This window comes from Marmota monax, unplaced genomic scaffold (assembly GCF_021218885.2).
Source record: "Marmota monax isolate L192 unplaced genomic scaffold, Marmota_monax_Labrador192_F-V1.1 WCK01_AAM20220418_F8-fsc00022, whole genome shotgun sequence".
NCBI classification, from domain to species: domain Eukaryota; kingdom Metazoa; phylum Chordata; class Mammalia; order Rodentia; family Sciuridae; genus Marmota; species Marmota monax.
Window position 1 is genome coordinate 28,628,064 of NW_026695215.1, and position 18,894 is coordinate 28,646,957.

Genomic DNA, 18,894 nt, shown 5'->3' on the forward strand with positions numbered 1-18,894 from the left:
TCTCAAAATGTGTGAATATCCACACAGGAATCAATATTTTTTTTAAGAGAAGCTAAATAAATCTTTTGCTTTCTTTATAACATAAGGATGTCTTTCTCAAGGACCTGGGAACTATGGGTGCACTATCCCTTGGTGTTTACATTTCAATGAAGTGTAATAGGGCCCTACCTCCCAGTTTCTGGGGGGTGAGTAGGAGCCTAATTTCAGTGGATGCCTTGCTCCCAATCACAAAACTATCTCCTGTCAGAAAGATAGAAATTTATTTTTCCACTGTATAAAACCAATGAACTAACACAGATGGTAAATTTAGGATGAACTGTGTGTAATAAATGGTACTGTCAAGTTCTCATACTGGAGGGCTAATTAAAACCTAATTTTTGTTTATCTTGGGAACATGAATGTAATAGTTTTGATCTGCTTGGCTATATAAAAGAGAGAGATTTGTTTCTGTCTTTGCAAACTAATAGAAGATTGCCTGTGATGTGTATCACATTCTGGTTTAATGCTTACTAATACTCTTTACTTTCTTTTTTTTTTTGTGGAGAAGTTTTATGGGTTGATAGAAGGTTTTGTTTTGAGTTATATTATCCTAACACTGAAAAAGATAGGAAAAATTTATTTATCTCAAAATTACATGAATGTCAGGCATATTCTAAACATGTTTATTTGTCTCTGAAGAAATATTCCAAAGGACAAGATAGGCATGAGTCACATCCAAAAGAAATTAAAAAGAAATAACAAAAATATCCATATACATGGACTGGAAAAATTTGTTTGTGCTTTATATTTTTATACCCTTTCATGAGGGAAAAAAAACCTAGAATTGAGAATTAGATATTTTTGCTCAATAAAATGTGATAAAATATAAAAAATCTGCATGTATCGCAGCACAATTCCAACCTGCCTTTTTCTGAAAAGATCTACATTTTTTTCAGATAAATATTTGAGAAGCTCATGAAATTAAAGATGAAACTTTCAGGGGGTTTTCTCCGGTGATTACTGACAGTTGCTAAATGGCTTTATAAAGAGAACGGTTTTTTTTTTTTTTTTTGGTTCTGGGGAATGATATGCAAATTAGGAAAGGGTTTAAATATAGACAACTGATACAAATTGATTGTTCTTTGTAGTTGTTTCTAGGGAAAGGAAAAGAAAATGTGTGTAATTATCCATGCCTCCTTTTGTATGTATTTCTTTATAATGAGACTGTAGCTCTTCCATCAAATCCACACCCATTTCTTTTCTCTCTCTCTTTGTGGTCCCGGAGATAGAACCCCTAGGGCCTCATACATACTAAGCATGCACTCTACCATTGTGCTGTACTTCAGCGCTACTCTACTTCCTTTTTATTTTCTCTTTCCACATTTTTTATTGTTGCATTATAGTTATACACAGTGGTGAGATTTGTTGTCACAAACTTGCACATTTGGAATCTTTATATTTTTCTCTTTTTATTTGTGCTGCAGCAATAGGGAGGAGCTGGTTAAGAAAGCTGGCTGAAAACAGATAAGATAGCCAGTCAAGCAGCTTGAAGAGACACTTTTTTCCCTTCTTTTGTCTAAACTATTTTTTAAATAACCCTAGTAAATTGTATAGAGGCTGTATTCACATTTTAAATATAAGTCTAGGAAAGTTAGAAATCCAGCAGAAGTTAAAAATAAGGAAAACTGTGTAACCATTTTTTCTTTTTAAATATTATTTTCTTAGAGCATGGTGTTGCAGTTTACATTCTTTCTGGATAGTTATTTTTTTCTTTTTTGTTTTAAACCTTGCAAATCTTGTAACAGTTTCCACATATGGTTGAATATAAGCAATGATTTGTTGTGAATTGTAAGGGGCAGAGCATGGTAGCCACAGGGAGGTTTTAGACACTTGTTTATTTTTGTTTTCTTTTCCCCAAACTGGGGTGGCCCCTTGAGACCATGAATAAATGGACACTTGTTTACTTTTATTTTCTTTTCCTCAAACCAGGGTGGCCTCTTAAGGCCATGCACAAAACCATACCATAAAAGTATTTATTACCATGACATTAGTATTAGTGTCCGATAAACCTGTAATTGACTGTTCATTAAAAAAAAAAAAGTTAATTTAGGTCTACTTTCAGTAACTGACTGACATGCTCCAATATCAGTAGAGTCAAACTTTATATCTTCCCTTTTATTTAAAGGTTATTACTGGGGAAACCCATGATTTCTCCATGCAAGGAACCCTATGGACCAAGCTGTGTCTCCAGTGAAAGGCCTCCCTTGGATGTCTTTAGTAGTAATCAAACCTATTCCAGTGCTCCCTCTAGTGGCGTGAAAGGATTTGTGAAATGAGATTGAGAGGTCTTTTGTTCTGGAAACACTTGCATCTTGGGATCCTGAGGGGGCTGGAGAAATTAGTTCCTCCTCCTTTTGTCCTGAGTTGGGGGGTTTTAAGGCAAGGCAACTTTAGGAGTTACCATTTTAGTGATTTTGTAATCATTAGGAACTAGAGCATATTCTATTTCCAACATTTCAATCATATTTAGAGTAAAAACATTGTTTACATCACTTTCTAAAACAGTACATTGCAACTCTTTAAATATAACAGAAGATAATTGCTATGCTCTGGCTAACCGGCAAAATTCAACCCAATGGTACAGACAGCGAAGCTATGAAACTCCCCTTCCTCTGCATCTTGTCCCAAACACTTAGTTAACTTGGATTTAGCTTGGGGTAGGGTGGCTGCTACAGGCATGAAGACAAAGGCAGTAAATCACCTAGGGGAGCTGTGCATCTAGGAGTGTCCTAAGTAGCTGCAGGCAACTGCAGGTCCCTTAAATGAACCGCATGGCTAGGCACAGAAAGGGAAAAGCAGTGAGAAACTGAGGCCTTATCAATTGTATCCCTACAAAGAAGCCCAAGTTTGTAACACAGGTATGGGAGCCCTTAGTTTTTCATGAAGAATTTCACCTATCCTCTCCCAGTCTTTCAAATTTAGTGATCCACTTTCTGATTAGAAGGGAGAGCAAGAGCTTATCTCTGTCAGCAAGGCAGTAAGATTATTGTCACAGTATGTCCAGCCTTGTGAAACAGGAAAGAAAACTCAGCCTGATGACATCTTTGTGCATCTGACAGAAACTTTCCCATGGTGTCACTGATTAGGGATCAGTACCAGCTGATGAAAAGATGCATCTAATGCCCTCTGGAGGGGGCGTAGGGAGTAAGCCACTCCCTCCCCTATTACATCTGGAATGGTCTCTGCCAGGGCTGATTTTGTTGTCACATACTCTCTGTGGACTGGGAGGATATGCGGGGTCTTGTGCTCCAATGTTGAACGCCAGTTGTAAAGGAACATCTGTGGAGGAATACCTGCAAGAAGGTGCACATAGAACAGACACAGACACAAAAAGTACAAGCAGGCAGACAGGATGGAAAAGAGAGAGTGGAGTAAAGAGGTGAAGAAGAAGTATAGAAGTGGTGTCCGCTTATCCCTCCTGCCAAGTTTTTTAACTCAAAAAAGGTTACATATTATCCATCACACCTGACTACACTCTAACACGTATTCCCTTAATGCTGAGTGCTAGCTGAGATAAGGTCTAGGTTAATACAAACACAGAGCCTCTCACACCCAAGGAGTTACTATGGAAATCAAGTGGTGCACCTGCATGGTTATCTTACTAGCCTCAGGGGGGAAACTTCTAGACATTCCAATCATGGAGATCAGGGTGCCAGTTATCCCCTGGGAGTTTGCTCACCAGGGGAATGCTTCCCTGTCTCTTTCCATGGTCAGAATACCTGCAGATTTAAATAACAATTAGATTTGTGTTTAATAACAATTAGATTTTTAGAAGAACAGCAATGACAGAACAATCTCTATAGAGGCAAGAATTTTTATTTGTTCCACTGCTGTGGTCTAAAATGCTGCCAGCCAATGTTGAAGCTCTGAAGAATGAGTAAATATCACTGACTTTGCAGAAGTATTTAAATAGGTTACAAGCACTATAAAAGCAAATGTTTTGGACACAAGCATACCTAATACAATAATTTTTAAAAAAGAAAACAGGCTTGAAACACTCCTACTTGAGGGTGCTCAAGAGGGCATGCAGGTGGGCTTTCCACTATCAGATGCTACTACCTCCTTTGTGTCTGTTGACCTGCTAACCACAATGCAGAATTTCAAAGGTCATGAAAAGACTGTTTAAAAACTAAGCATGTTTAGAGCCAATAGCTTGTGGACTCTATTTTCTGTACATCTTGTGTTAATTACAGCATCTACATAACCTAGAACACTAGTAAAGTTCTTCTCTTTTCTGAATAAATTTGGAATTTACAACTACCTCATCTCATCTAGTTACACACCACATTATGTGACTGAATTAAACCCAGACAAACCCTTACAACATTAAAGACATTACTGTATTCTTAGTGAATATGCTAGGCTTTAAAGTACAAATACTTCTACACCAGCCCGTATAAAGCCGTTAGGTGTTTGAGAAAAGTGTAAATGTGAAACACTGCATTTAGTTTTAAGAACTTGGTTATGAAGGAGATCACTACTCATTTAGTAGTTCCCCAAATGAGTTAAAAATATATAAAAAGAAAGGAAGTTCCCTTAGAGACTTGATATTCTGTAGTAGCACAATCCCATCTTCTTTGTTCAAGAAGACTGTAGTCATTTTCAGAATTCATTCCAGAATCCAGTGGTCTTGAGATGTCAGCAAACCCATCAGGGCAAGAGGTACACAAAGAGGAACAGCACCATGTCCAAGAGCACAAAGAGCCAGATGTCCAGCCAGTATGAATGCTTTGGCAGCCCGTTGGTACCAGCCTGTGGGGTCCCAGGCCTGTGCTGTACCCAGCTGTGTCCGAAGATCTTTTTTCTTAATATAAGCTTTTTAAGAACTCCAATTCTGACTGATCCAACATGGCGGTGGGTGCGGAGAGATCAAGTCTCTGACCTCTTCAGCTGCGCGGGCATAGGGAGTCTTAAACCGTCTAAATGCTGTTTGCTCAGGATCACTAGGCAATTCTGAGCTAATGTGGATCTGGGGCGAACAGTCTGTGCCTCTCAGAACACACACCGAGCCCAGATCGGCTGAATTCAAGCTCCCATTTGCCTGTGTCTCGCAGACAAACTGCTGTGACTCAGCACTAAACGATCCTGCTGAAACAACTGGTTGGCCCTTCTGAACCTGCGGAGGTTAATACCAACTGAGCCTTCATAGGCAGTGGCCACAGGATTGAGACGGGGCTTGGGAGAGCCAGTCAGGACCCACCCGTTGCATTGGTCACCCGGCAAAGGGAACGAACTGTCGCCATTTGCATGGGATACCACCACGGCAGAGAACTGATGTCACCAGAATGTGGTGGAGGAGATAACTTCATTGAAACTGGTGGCGACAGGTGTGTAACCCCCTAGCCTTCCCTTTCCACACAGCGGGGAAACCTCAAAGGCCCCTCCCAGCTCTCCCGTGAGCGTGATAATCAGACCGAGGGAATCAGGAGTGGTGCAGGACCCGTGGCGCGGGACCCCCGGCTACCGCTCCCACCAGTGCTGAAAACTGAGGTCTCTTACACCAGCTACCAGGGGCGTGGCTACTGGACGGCAAGCAAAATACACTGAGGGTTCTTAGCCCCAAGCTCCACAAACTTAGGGTCTGAGGGAATGGCAAACAGGGAGAGTGTGCCCAGTCCTGGCGTGTAGCCAGTATTGTGGTGAGCAACACCGGTGAGCGGGGCCTGGCTTGAGGAAAAGTGGGGAAGTAACTAGACACAAGAAAAGGCCCTAGGCAATCAGGATTGGAGACCCACCCAGTCTGGGAGGAGGAGCTGCTGCAGAGTGATTGGTTCTCACGTATTGAGAGAAGCTTGGCCCGGTGGGCACAGCTCCACCTACTGGAAGAGAAGTTAATCAAACTCTAAGACTGCATTTATTAAATTTTTTTATTTGGGTTTTTTTTTCATTTTCATTTTAAAAAAATTTTTTATTTTTAAAATTTTTTTTGATTATTTTTTAAATTTTTTTCTTTTCTATTTTTTCTTTTGTCTTTTCATTTCTTTTCAATTTCCTTATTCCCCCTTCTTTGAATTCTACCTGTTTACTCTCATTCTCTTTAGTGACTTCTTCCCTTCCCTTCTAATACCTTTCCTCCCAAACATCAAATAAATTTATAGGAGTAAACAGTAACTCAGCAGTCAAACAGAACAAGAAGTAACATGAGCAGCATGAAAAATCAAGGAAGAAAAGGTGTACAAACAATGCAGGACAGCCTAAATATTCAGGAGGACCTAGAGGCATCAGAAAAATGGTCAAATAAAGAACTCAAGGAATACCTTAGACAGATGGAATGGAATCTTAAAGAGGATATGAGACAGCAAATTCAAGCAATGAAAGAACACATTGAAAATGAATTACATAAACAGATAAAAGAAGCAAATAAGCATCTTTATCAGGAGATAGAGATTATAAAAAAATCAAACAATAATTCTAGAAATGAAGGAAACTATAAACCAAATTAAAAACTCAAATGAGAGTATCACTAACAGAGTGGAGCAAGTAGAAGCCAGAACATCAGATAATGAAGACAAAATATATCATCTTGAAAAGATTCTAGCCAACTCAGAAAGGCTGGTAAAAAATCACGAGAAAAACATCCAAGAGATATGGGATAACATAAAAAAACCAAACTTAAGAGTCATTGGGATAGAGGAAGGTATAGAGATTCAAACCAAGGGAATGAGGAACCTGCTGAATGAAATAATTATAGAAAACTTTCCAGAAATAAAAAAGGACACGGATGTACAAATTGTAGATGCATACAGGACACCGGCCATACAAAATCACAGTAGACCAACGCCAAGACACATTGTTATGAAGATATCCAATATACAGAACAAAGAGAAAATATTAAAAGCTACAAGAGAAAGGAGGCAGATTACATTCAGGGGTAAACCAATAAGGTTAACAACGGCTTTTTCATCACAGATGCTGAAAGCGAGAAAATCCTGGAACAACGTATTTCAAACACTGAAAGACAATGGATGCCAACCAAGAATTTTGTATCCAGCAAAATTAAGCTTCAGGTATGACAACAAAATAAAAATCTTTCATGATAAACAAAAGTTAAAAGAATTTGCAGCCAGAAAACCAGCATTGCAAAGCATCTTGAGCAAAACACTACATGAGGAAGAAATGAAAAACAATAACCCAAACCAACAGTGGGAAGTACCTCAGTAAAGCCAGAGGGTGGGGGGAAAGCTAATCATGGAGAAACAAACCAAATTAAAAAAAAAAGATAAATAATCAAACATGGCTGGAAGTACAAACCATATATCAATAGTAACTCTAAAATTTAATGGCTTAAACTCTCCAATAAAGTGACATAGGCTGGTAACATGGATTAAAAAAACAAATCCAACAATATGCTGTCTACAGGAGACACATCTGATTGGAAAAGACATACACGGGCTGAAGGTGAAAGGTTGGGAAAAAATATACCACACACATGGTCCTCGTAAGCAAGCAGGGGTGGCCATCCTCATATCGAATAAAATCGACTTCAAGACTAAGTTAATCAAAAGGGATAAGGAAGGACATTATATACTGATAAAAGGAACAATTTACCAACAAGACATAACAATTATCAATATTTATGCACAAAGTAAGGGTGCTGCGATGTTCATAAAACAAACTCTCCCCAAGTTCAAGAATAAAATAGACCACAACACAATAATTAACACACCTCTCTCACCATTGGACAGATCCTCCAAACAAAAGTTGAATAAAGAAACTATAGAACTCAATATCACAATCAATAACCTAGATTTAACTGACATATATAGAATATATCAACCATCATCAAGTGGATATACTTTTTTTCTCAGTAGCACATGGATCCTTCTCAAAAATAGACCATATATTATGCCATACGGCAACCCTCAGTAAATATAAAGGGGTGGAGATAATACCATGCATTTTATCTGATCACAATGGAATGAAACTGGAAATCAATGATAAAAGAAGGAAGGAAAAATCCTACATCACATGGAAAATGAACAATATGTTACTGAACGATCAATGGGTTACAGAAGACATAAAGGAGGAAATAAAAAAATTCTTAGAGATAAATGAAAATACAGACACAACATATCGGAATGTATGGGACACAATGAAAGCAGTTTTAAGAGGGAAATTCATTGCCTGGAGTTCATTCCTCAATAAAAGAAAAAACCAACAAATAAATGAGCTCACACTTCATCTCAAAGCCCTAGAAAAGGAAGAGCAAAACAACAGCAAATGTAGCAGAAGGCAAGAAATAATTAAAATCAGAGCGGAAATCAACGAAATTGAAACACAAGAAACTATTGAAAAAATTGACAAAACTAAAAGTTGTTTCTTTGAAAAAATAAATAAGATCTACAGACCCTTAGCCATGCTAACAAAGAGAAGAAGAGAGAGAACTCAAATTAATAACATATGGGATGAAAAAGGCAATATCACAACAGATGCTACAGAAATACAGAAGACAATTAAAAATTATTTTGAAAACGTATATTCCAATAAAATAGAAGATAGTGAAGACATCGATAAATTTCTTAAGTCATATGATTTGCCCAGACTGAGTCAGGAGGATACACACAATTTTTAACAGACCAATATCAGTGGATGAAATAGAAGAAGCAATCAAAAGACTACCAACTAAGAAAAGCCCTGGACTGGATGGATATACAGTGGAGTTTTACAAAACCTTCAAAGAAGAATTAATACCAATATTTTTCAAGTTATTTCAGGAAATAGAAAAAGAAGGAGCTCTTCCAAATTCATTCTATGAGGCCAACATCATCCTGATTCTGAAACCAGACAAAGACACCTCAAAGAAAGAAAACTACAGATCAATATCTCAAATGAACCTAGATGTAAAAATCCTCAATAAAATCCTGGTGAATCAGATACAAAAACACATCAAAAAAATTGTGCACCATGATCAAGTAGGATTCATCCCTGGGGTGCAAGGCTGGTTCAATATACGGAAATCAATAAATGTTATTCACCACATCAGTAGACTTAAAAATAAGAACCATGTGATCATCTCGATAGATGCGGAAAAAGCATTCGACAAAGTACAGCATCCCTTTATGTTCAAAACTCTAGAAAAACTAGGGATAACAGGAACATACCTCAACATTGTAAAAGCTATCTATGCTAAGCCTCAGGCTAGCATCATTCTGAATGGAGAAAAATTGAAGGCATTCCCTCTAAAATCTGGAACAAGACAGGGATGCCCTCTCTCACCACTTCTATTCTACATAGTTCTCGAAACACTGGCCAGAGCCATTAGACAGACAAAAGAAATTAAAGGCATTAAGATAGGAAAAGAAGAACTTAAATTATCACTATTTGCAGATGATATGATTCTATAACTAGAAGACACAAAAGGGTCTACAAAGAAACTACTAGAGCTAATAAATGAATTCAGCAAAGTGGCAGGATATAAAATCAACATGCATAAATCAAAGGCATTCCTGTATATCAGTGACAAATCTTCTGAAATGGAAATGAGGACAACCACCCCATTCACAATATCCTAAAAAAAAAATAAAATACTTGGGAATCAACGTAACAAAAGAGGTGAAAGATTTACACAATGAAAACTACAGAACCCTAAAGAGAGAAATAGAAGAAGACCTTAGAAGATGGAAATATATACCCTGTTCATGGATAGGAAGAACTAACAAAATGGCGATATTACCCAAAGTTCTCTATAGGTTTAATGCAATGCCAATCAAAATCCCAATGGCATTTCTTGTAGAAATAGAGAAAGCAATCATGAAATTCATATGGAAAAATAAAAGACCCAGAATAGCAAAAGCAATTCTAAGCAGGAAGTGTGAGTCAGGCGGTATAGTGATACCAGATTTCGAACTATACTATACAGCAATAGTAACAAAAACAGCATGGTACTGGTACCAAAACAGGCAGGTGGACCAATGGTACAGAATAGAGGACACAGAGACCAATCCACAAAATTACAACTTTCTTATATTTGATAAAGGGGCTAAAAGCATGCAATGGAGGAAGGATAGCATCTTCAACAAATGGTGCTGGGAAAACTGGAAATCCATATGCAACAAAATGAAACTGAATCCCTTTCTCTCGCCATGCACAAAAGTTAACTCAAAATGGATCAAAGAGCTTGATATCAAATCAGAGACTCTGCTTCTGATAGAAGAAAAAGTTGGCTCCGATCTACATATTGTGGGGTCGGGCTCCAAATTCCTTAATAGGACACCCATAGCACAAGAGTTAATAACTGGAATCAACAAATGGGACTTACTCAAACTAAAAAGTTTTTTCTCAGCAAGAGAAATAAGAGAGGTAAATAGGGAGCCTACATCCTGGGAACAAATTTTTACTCCTCACACTTCAGATAGAGCCCTAATATCCAGAGTATACAAAGAACTCAAAAAATTAAACAATAAGAAAACAAATAACCCAATCAACAAATGGGCCAAAGACCTGAACAGACAGTTCTCAGAGGAGGACATACAATCAATCAACAAGTACATGAAAAAATGCTCACCATCTCTAGCAGTCAGAGAAATGCAAATCAAAACCACCCTAAGATACCATCTCACTCCAGTAAGATTGGCAGCCATTATGAAGTCAAACAACAAGTGCTGGAGAGGATGTGGGGAAAAGGGTACTCTTGTACATTGCTGGTGGGACTGCAAACTGGTGCGGCCAATCTGGAAAGCAGTATGGAGATTCCTGGGAAAGCTGGGAATGGAACCACCATTTGACCCAGCTATTGCCCTTCTCGGACTATTCCCTGAAGACCTTAAAAGAGCGTACTACAGGGATACTGCCACATCGATATTCATAGCAGCACAATTCACAATAGCTAGACTGTGGAACCAACCCAGATGCCCTTCAATAGATGAATGGATAAAAAAATGTGGCATTTATACACAATGGAGTATTAATCAGCACTAAAAAATGACAAAATCATGGAATTTGCAGGTTAATGGATGGCATTAAAGCAGATTATGCTAAGTGAAGCTTGCCAATCCCTAAAAAACAAATGCCAAAACTCATCTTTGATATAATGAGAGCAACTAAGAACAGAGCAGGGAGGAAGGGCAGGAGGAAAAGATTAACATTAAACAGAGACATGAGGTGGGAGGGAAAGGCAGAGAAAAGGTAAACTGCATGGAAATGGAAGGAGACCCTCATTGTTATACAAAATTACATATAAGAGGTTGTGAGGGGAATGGGAAAAAAACAAGGAGAGAAATGAATTACAGTAGATGGGGTAGAGAGAGAAGATGGGAGGGGAGGGGAGGGGGGATAGTAGAGGATAGGAAAGGTAGCAGAATACAACAGTCACTAATATGGCATCATGTAAAAATATGGATGTGTAACCGTTGTGATTCTGCAATCTGTATTTGGGGTAAAAATGGGAGTTCATAACCCACTTGAATCTAATGTATGAAATATGATATGTCAAGAATTATTAATGTTTTGAACAACCAATAAAAAAAGAAATATGATATGTCAAGAGCTTGTAATGTTTTGAACAACTAATAATAATAATAAAAAAAAGAACTCCAATTCTTTATGACTGATAAACTTTTTCACATATAGAAAAATAATTTAGCTCTAAATTTAATAACTCATCTTCCTAGTTAAAGTAAATCAGTAACTCTTAAATCATGCATGTCATATGCCCATGGTGAACATACATAATCTCATAATCTTAAAGGATCCTAATAAATGTCTTCTACTGAGAAAATGTCTTTTTCTTAAATCAATAATGATTTGGAGAAAACATGATTTTCTGAACTTGATCTATGCTTTGAACACATTTATAAGCAACATGAAAAATTTTCCATTTAAGAGGAATAGAATGGCTCCATTGATTGAACTTTTGTGGATGGACTTGCCAATTTATTCACTGGATTGCATTGAGATGTGTATCAGAAACTGTTGGTGCTGTCTCTACACTCCTTTGGCTTGACAAATTGATGTGGCTCCATTTTTGAGAAACCAGCTTCTACCTCAAGGCCTGTCCTAAGGAAGGGGGTGTGACCTTTGTCCTGGGAAAAACCCACAGAGCACTCCAAAGCACATACCCACCCTCCTGAGTTGTCTACAAATAACAGGAGAGATCTGCGGCACCAGGTGTCCCTTACTCAGTTAGGCTAGGTGAGGACCCATAGCAACCCCCTAGCAACCGCCAATCAGCATGAGACAGGAAAAATACCTGGGATGTCAGATGGCATCCCCCCCAGTAGTTTATGGTGGTTGATAACATGTTGGGAAACCATGTAGTTTAGCATGTACACCCCTCGTGGCCTAAACCAATCAGTTCAAAGGAACCCCCTCTAGTACTAGCCAATCACCCCTACCCAACTTGTTCTGCCAGTGAATGTGCTAATCAATGTTAAGAGTTGTTGTTTGACTTTCCCATGGTACGGAATGATTTGCTGTGTGATGTTGTGATGCTACCCCCAAAACCTAAAAATTTTACTGAACAAAGGACTGGGACTCACTCCCTGGGACTGCTACGTTGGGAACGGTTGTGAGTCCAGGCTCGAGCTTGCAATAAAGACTCTTGTGTGATTGCATTGGATTTGGCTCCTAAGGTCTATTGGGGTCCCACGAATCTGGCATTACAGGTTCACCCAAGTTCCATAAGGCAAGCTTTAAAGCAAGACACCCTCCCAGTGTGCTATCATCTTTGTATATCCCAGGTATAGGTGTCTCTTCTCTGAAGTTTTCTTTGGTAGTACATGATCTTACTTGACAGAAAACAGACGGGGACAAAGGATGTGGGAGTAAAAGTCAAACACTGAAGTGAGGAATTTGTGGGTAAATGCAACTTAACGTACTAAACTGCAAAGATGCTGGGTTTGTTTTATACTGTTCTCAGAGATTTTCCAAGTGGAAGAGAGCAGAAACCTGCTCAGTAATGCCATCTTCCTTGTCTTGTTTCCCCACTTCCTCACTTTTGTTTTTTGGGACTGTTTTCCAAATAAAATGTGTCATTTAAGTCTATATCTCAGAGTTTTCTTTGAGGGAACCAAATCTAAGACCATTGGTATAGTAAGTTGTCAACTATCAATGAAGTAAGTAGTTCTTACTGTCAATCATTGGTGTAGTAAATGATCAATGAACAAGATGACAGTGAGGACTGTTTTGCTGACAAACACCATGCTTGTAACTGGAAAGACATATGGTAGATAGGGATGAGGTATGGATTGAAAAGGAAGCACTTGGTTTATGCATTAGTTTTTGCATTTGAAATGTACATGAAAAGAGTGATTAGAAGAAATCTGGAGTTGGGTGTTTGGCCAACAGTAACATGAGGACATGCTGTGAAAGTCAATCTCTTCACAGAAGCATTTAAATAGACCATCTGTTTTAGTAAGTTTTTTTTCTTTTTTTCTTTTTTGCTGCTGTGATCAAAAGATCTGACAAAAACAACAGAGGAGGAAATGTTTATTTTGGGGGCTCAGGGTTTCAGAGGTCTCAGCCCAAATATGGTTGGCTCCATTCTTTGGGGTTTGAGGTGAGTCTGAACATCACGGTGGAAGGGTGTGGTAGAAGAAATTTTCTCAAGACATCACACCAAGAAGAAGAGAGAGGATTCTCCTTATGGACAAAATATAAAACCAAAGGGCAAGCCCCCAGTGACCTACCTCCTCCACACACACTCTATTTGCCTACAGTCATCACTCAGTTAATCCCTATCCAGGGATTAATTCACTGATTGGGTTAAGGCTTTTATAACCCAAACTTTCTTTTCTCTCTTTCTTTTTTTGTGCTAGGGATTGAACCCAAAGGCACTTAATGACTGAGCCACATCCCCAACCCTTTTGAAATTTTGTGACAGGGTCTCTCTAAGTTGCTTATGGCCTCACTAAGTTTCTAAGGATGGCTTTAACTTATGATACTTCTGCCTCAGCCTTCCAAGCCAATGAGGTTATAGGTGTGTGCCATCATCTCCAGCCTCTCTAAATTTTCTTGCATTGTCTCACCCATGAGCTTTTGAGGGACATCACATACCTAAATCATAATACCATTATCTCTTAGATGACAAACAGAAAACAAGATTTAATTAGAATAGTGGTGGAGTTAAAAGGATGCTGAATTAACAGATTCTATGGGTCTTCTATGCTAAATTGGGATACTAATGCTGAAGGAAGACCATTACACCAAGGAAGGGATTATATAGTGGGATTTTCTTAAGACTCTTAAACTCCCAGATTCCCCTAAAACATCCTTCAGTCCTATAGAAATAGTTCTACCTTTGCTAGAGGACAGTGGTATCCCATTTTCTTCTTGTCAAACAAAGGTCTCCTAAAAAAGTCAATCTCATCTCAGATTCTACTGTGTCCCACTTCATGGTCTTTATACCAATAACTAGGTTCAGGTCCCAGCAGAGTCTTGGTAAGAAAATAAAGTCACTGCTGTGGGAGGAAATAACTGATTGAGCAACCGAGCTGCATGATATGTCCAATTTGTGTTGACATAAATTGACTATCATGTGATGCTGGCCCTTAAATGCTGCTGGGAGGGTTCTTTGAGGACTTATGAGGTATTGACATAGTTAATAATTGGATGCTGTGACTTCTTTGGAAAATATAGATAGTCATGAGTTTCAGCAAAAGAGAAGAAAGAATTGAATTATTGTGACTTCAGGGAACTCACTTGCTGATTATGTTCCCAGAGAGGGGGTCCATAAGCCACTCCCCTCACAAAAACAATATAGAATGTACTAGTAAGGTGAGCACAGCATCACTAAAAGGCTTTGTCCTCTCATGTTCCCAGGTGAGGGCAAGAGAGCTTCAAGAAACTTGGTAATTGGGGATCTAGAATTTCATGTAACAGGGATCATATGATAACATTTTATTGTTAGAAGCAAGAGGGGTGTAGTTGCTGAAAGGGGAAACAAGGCTGACTTTGCAATTTGGGGCCTTGATCTACAAGGATTTGGGTTGGTAGCAAATAGGACTTGTTCCTAGCAATGAGATTAGATGAGCACCAGGTGATGATACTGAGCACCTTTTTTTTTTGGTCCAGGGTTTATTATGTTAACAGGTTAAGGATACTAGGATAAATAATATTTTCTCTTACAGAAAATTGTAATGATACTATTGAGAAAGTTTATACACTGAGGATTTCACAGAAACATCAGAATTTTATCAGATAGTAGCCAAAGTCCTGTGGGCAGTGTGAGTGACCTCTCGCAGTGACCTCTCGCAGCTGCAAATGCTCTGAGCCAGATTTCTTAAGACAGATACATGACAAAAACAATGCCATTAACATCCAATAATGCTAAAGCCTGGGTATCATCAGGCTTCAATCATGCATCTCCACTGACCAGATTTTACCACAAGGAAAGGAAAATGGAATATTCTTTGGCTCTTCCACTAGAGATAACTCTTGACAAAGTCACTGAGTAGATAGTCCTAACCCTTTGGAAATTGGACTTTCTTTCTGCATACTTCCTGTGACATTGTAACTGAGCTGCAACAGAGGACTCACTGTCACACCCATAGATTTCCCCTTAACACCTGGGTGCCAAGGGAAAAAGGAGGCCTTCTCTTTGGCACAAACTTGTTCTGCTGGTCAGCAGGACAATTCTGCTCTTCTGGAGCTGGAAAGCTCTTCTGGGCAACCAAACATTTTTGTAAGATTCTGCCCATGGAAATGGACCCTCCAGACTCTCAGAAACCAGATCTGAGGAAAACCACGGAAAAGTCACACATCAGTGTTGTATGAAACAAACATCAAAAGAACATAATGCCTAGTTTTGAAACGAATGCCTTGCACACAGTAATCCCAGGATAAACAGCATATGCTCTAAAAAGCACAACCCTGGCCATTGTACAACTTCAATAAGTGTTGTTCTCATTCCATGTCTCCTATGAGCAACAGAGGCAGCTGAAGTGGTGGAGATGGTGCCATTCCATCCCCCCAAGGTACAGATAATTTTGCTTGAAACCTAATGGTGGGCATCCTGGTTCTTGTAGAACCCACATGAAAGCAGACAGGACCCTAATCAGGGGCCATCTGGAACATCTAAGAACAACCACTATGTGAAGGCCTAAATCCTGGAGCTGAAGCAAAGGATGCTCTTGCCCTGGTCTAAAGTTCATTCTTTTCAGCAGAGTGGGAAGGCCCAGTAGAATCACTCACCATGGGCCCTCCTGCCTCAGTGGTTCTCAGCTGCTGGGATTCTAGAGGTGCACAGGTAGTCGGCTTTCCAATGGCATCAAGGTTTTAGATGGGAAAGGAGTATTCGATGAGGACTCCCCAGTTGTTGTTTAGTGTTCCTTCTTTTATCTGTTGGATAAAGAAGTTTCTCTCATCTTCTGGAGTCTGCCCATTCTGAGCTCAGACAATACACGTGGGCCGACACAGATTGAGCATATATATATATCAAATACTACTTCTCATTCTTCAGCTCCTCAATTTGGGACTTTAGTTCGGCATTCAGACTTTCCAGCTTCTCTGACTGCAGGCACTTGGTCTTTTCCTTTTGCTCGTTTTGGCACTTGGTGGCTGTGATCTTATTTCTTTCCCATTGCCTCTTTTTCCTTTCATCATCCCCAGGAGCTACCTCAGCTTTTGTGACTGACATCTCCAGTGGTCTGTCGCTGATGATGACTGACTCCAGCGCAGAGGACATCCAATGGCAGAGGTGCTTGTTCTGGATGGCAAACCTCAACCCTTCCTTGACAAAGGGTGTCTGTCAGGTTAGCAAAATCCTCAAATATCAGTAACCCAGGAGGAGACACGCAGGGCACGATGGCGGAGGCACTGACTCCCAAGGCAGAGACCTGCTCTGGGTGTTGAAGCATCATTTTGCTCCAGTCTATGCTGGGTCCGGCTGTTTTTCTGTCCCGCAATTGATAGGTTGAGCACCGAGGGCTCACAGTCAGCGCGCGGGCTGGCGGATCATTGAGCAGGGAGAGAACTGTGTAGTGCGTGCTTCGTGGAGTGACTGTGATACTGATCACCTTCTATAACCAGAAATAATAAAGAGCATGTGTGCAAAAGACTCATATAAGTTACCTAGCAGAAAATCATGATCCCTCACACAATTTTGATATCTGAACTAGTTCTTGAACACAAAGCCCATTGTTTGAATGAGGACCTGGATATCCTTGAGAATGGAACCCACAGAGCCCCTGTGAGTATAGAAAACATATCCACCCAATCTTTCCCCAATAGGATCTGTAGCCATGGGTCCAATTAACTATTCACTTTGGAAAAGAGTACACCCAAATCTTTTTGAGGAATGTTGGATATAGAAATTATGCCTCCATTTCTCCCTAATAACAGGGTGATGTAAAGATCAACCATAGTCCCCATGTTAAACTGGGGTATGTGAAGACCAAATGATGGATGGAGGCTAAGTCAATCCATAAGGTAGGTCTAATATGTGTAATTTCCTGCCATGGGAGGAAATAAACGATTGATCAGATGAGCAGGGTGATGTGTCTAATTTGTATTGACAGAAATTGACGGTCATGTGATGCTGCCCCTTAACCATTGTTGGGAGAGCTCTTTTAGGACTTGACAAAATATTGACAAATTTTTGTTAAATACTTTACAAATCCTTATCAAATACTTGACAAATCTTAAAAACTTATCTCATTGTCATTTCTCTGGAGTATGACTTTTAAAATTATGAAGGAAATACCTATAATATAGAAAAGCATACATATTGGTTGGTAGGACCTATAAAGTAAATTCATTATGGCAAGTAGTACCAAGAGATTACTCCTGAAACTTCCTGACTGATCAAAGTATTGTAAATCAGAGTAATACTTTATTCAGGTAGCCTTAAAGATAAAAGGTATGTAGGAAAGAACATGTATGGCTAATATAAAAATAAGATGGATCACAGCAGATGAGCTCAACTCTCACAAACTGAACATGTGGTTACTTCATGCTCAGCTATTGTGTAGATGTGTTAATCTTACAGGAACAGATCATCAGACTCTAGTGAATGATTATATTTCTAAATAATGTGTTCTTTTAATAGGCAGAATTAATATTATTAAAATGGCTATATTACCAAAAGCACTTTACAGATTTAATGCAATTCCCATCAAAATCCCAATGGCATTCCTTGCAGAAATAGAAAAAGCAATCATGAAATTCATCTGGAAAAATAATAGACCCAGAATAGCTAAAGTAATTCTAAGCAGAAAGAGTGAAACTGGTGGTATCACGATACCAGATTTTTAACTATACTACAGAGCAATAGTAACAAAAACAGCATGGTACTGGCACCAAAACAGGCTGGTAGACCAATGGTACAGAATAGAGGACACAGAGACAAATCCACAAAATTACAACTACCTAATATTAGACAAAGTTGCTAAAAGCATGCAATGGAGAAAGGATAGCATGGTGCTGGGAGAACTGGAAATCCATATGCAACAAAATGAAATTGAATCCCTTTCTCTCACCATGCACAAAAGTCAACTCAAAATGGATCAAGGAGCTAGGAATCAAACCAGAGACTTTGCGTCTAATAGAAGAAAATGTTGGCCCCAATCTTCATCACATGGGTGCAGGCCCCAAATTCCTTGATAAGACACCTATAGCACAAGAGTTAAAATCAAGAATCAACAAATGGGATAAATTCAAACTAAAAAGTTTTTTCTCAGCAAGAGAAATAATATGTGAGGTGAATAGGGAGCCTACATCCTGGGAACAAATTTTTACCCCTCACACATCAGATAGAGCTCTAATCTCTAGAGTATACAAAGAACTCAAAACAAAAATAAAAAACAAATAACCCAATCAACAAATGGGCCAAGGACCTGAACAAACACTTCTCAGAAGAGGATATACAATCAATCAACAAATACATGAAAAAATGCTCACCATCTCTAGCAATCAGAGAAA

General features: G+C 39.0%; 1 pseudogene; it reads right to left on the minus strand.

Annotated features, from left to right (window-relative positions):
• Positions 1–16,251: 16,251 nt before the first annotated feature.
• Positions 16,252–16,835, minus strand: LOC124084505 (cyclic AMP-dependent transcription factor ATF-3-like; annotated as a pseudogene).
• Between the last annotated feature and the right edge of the window lie 2,059 nt (positions 16,836–18,894).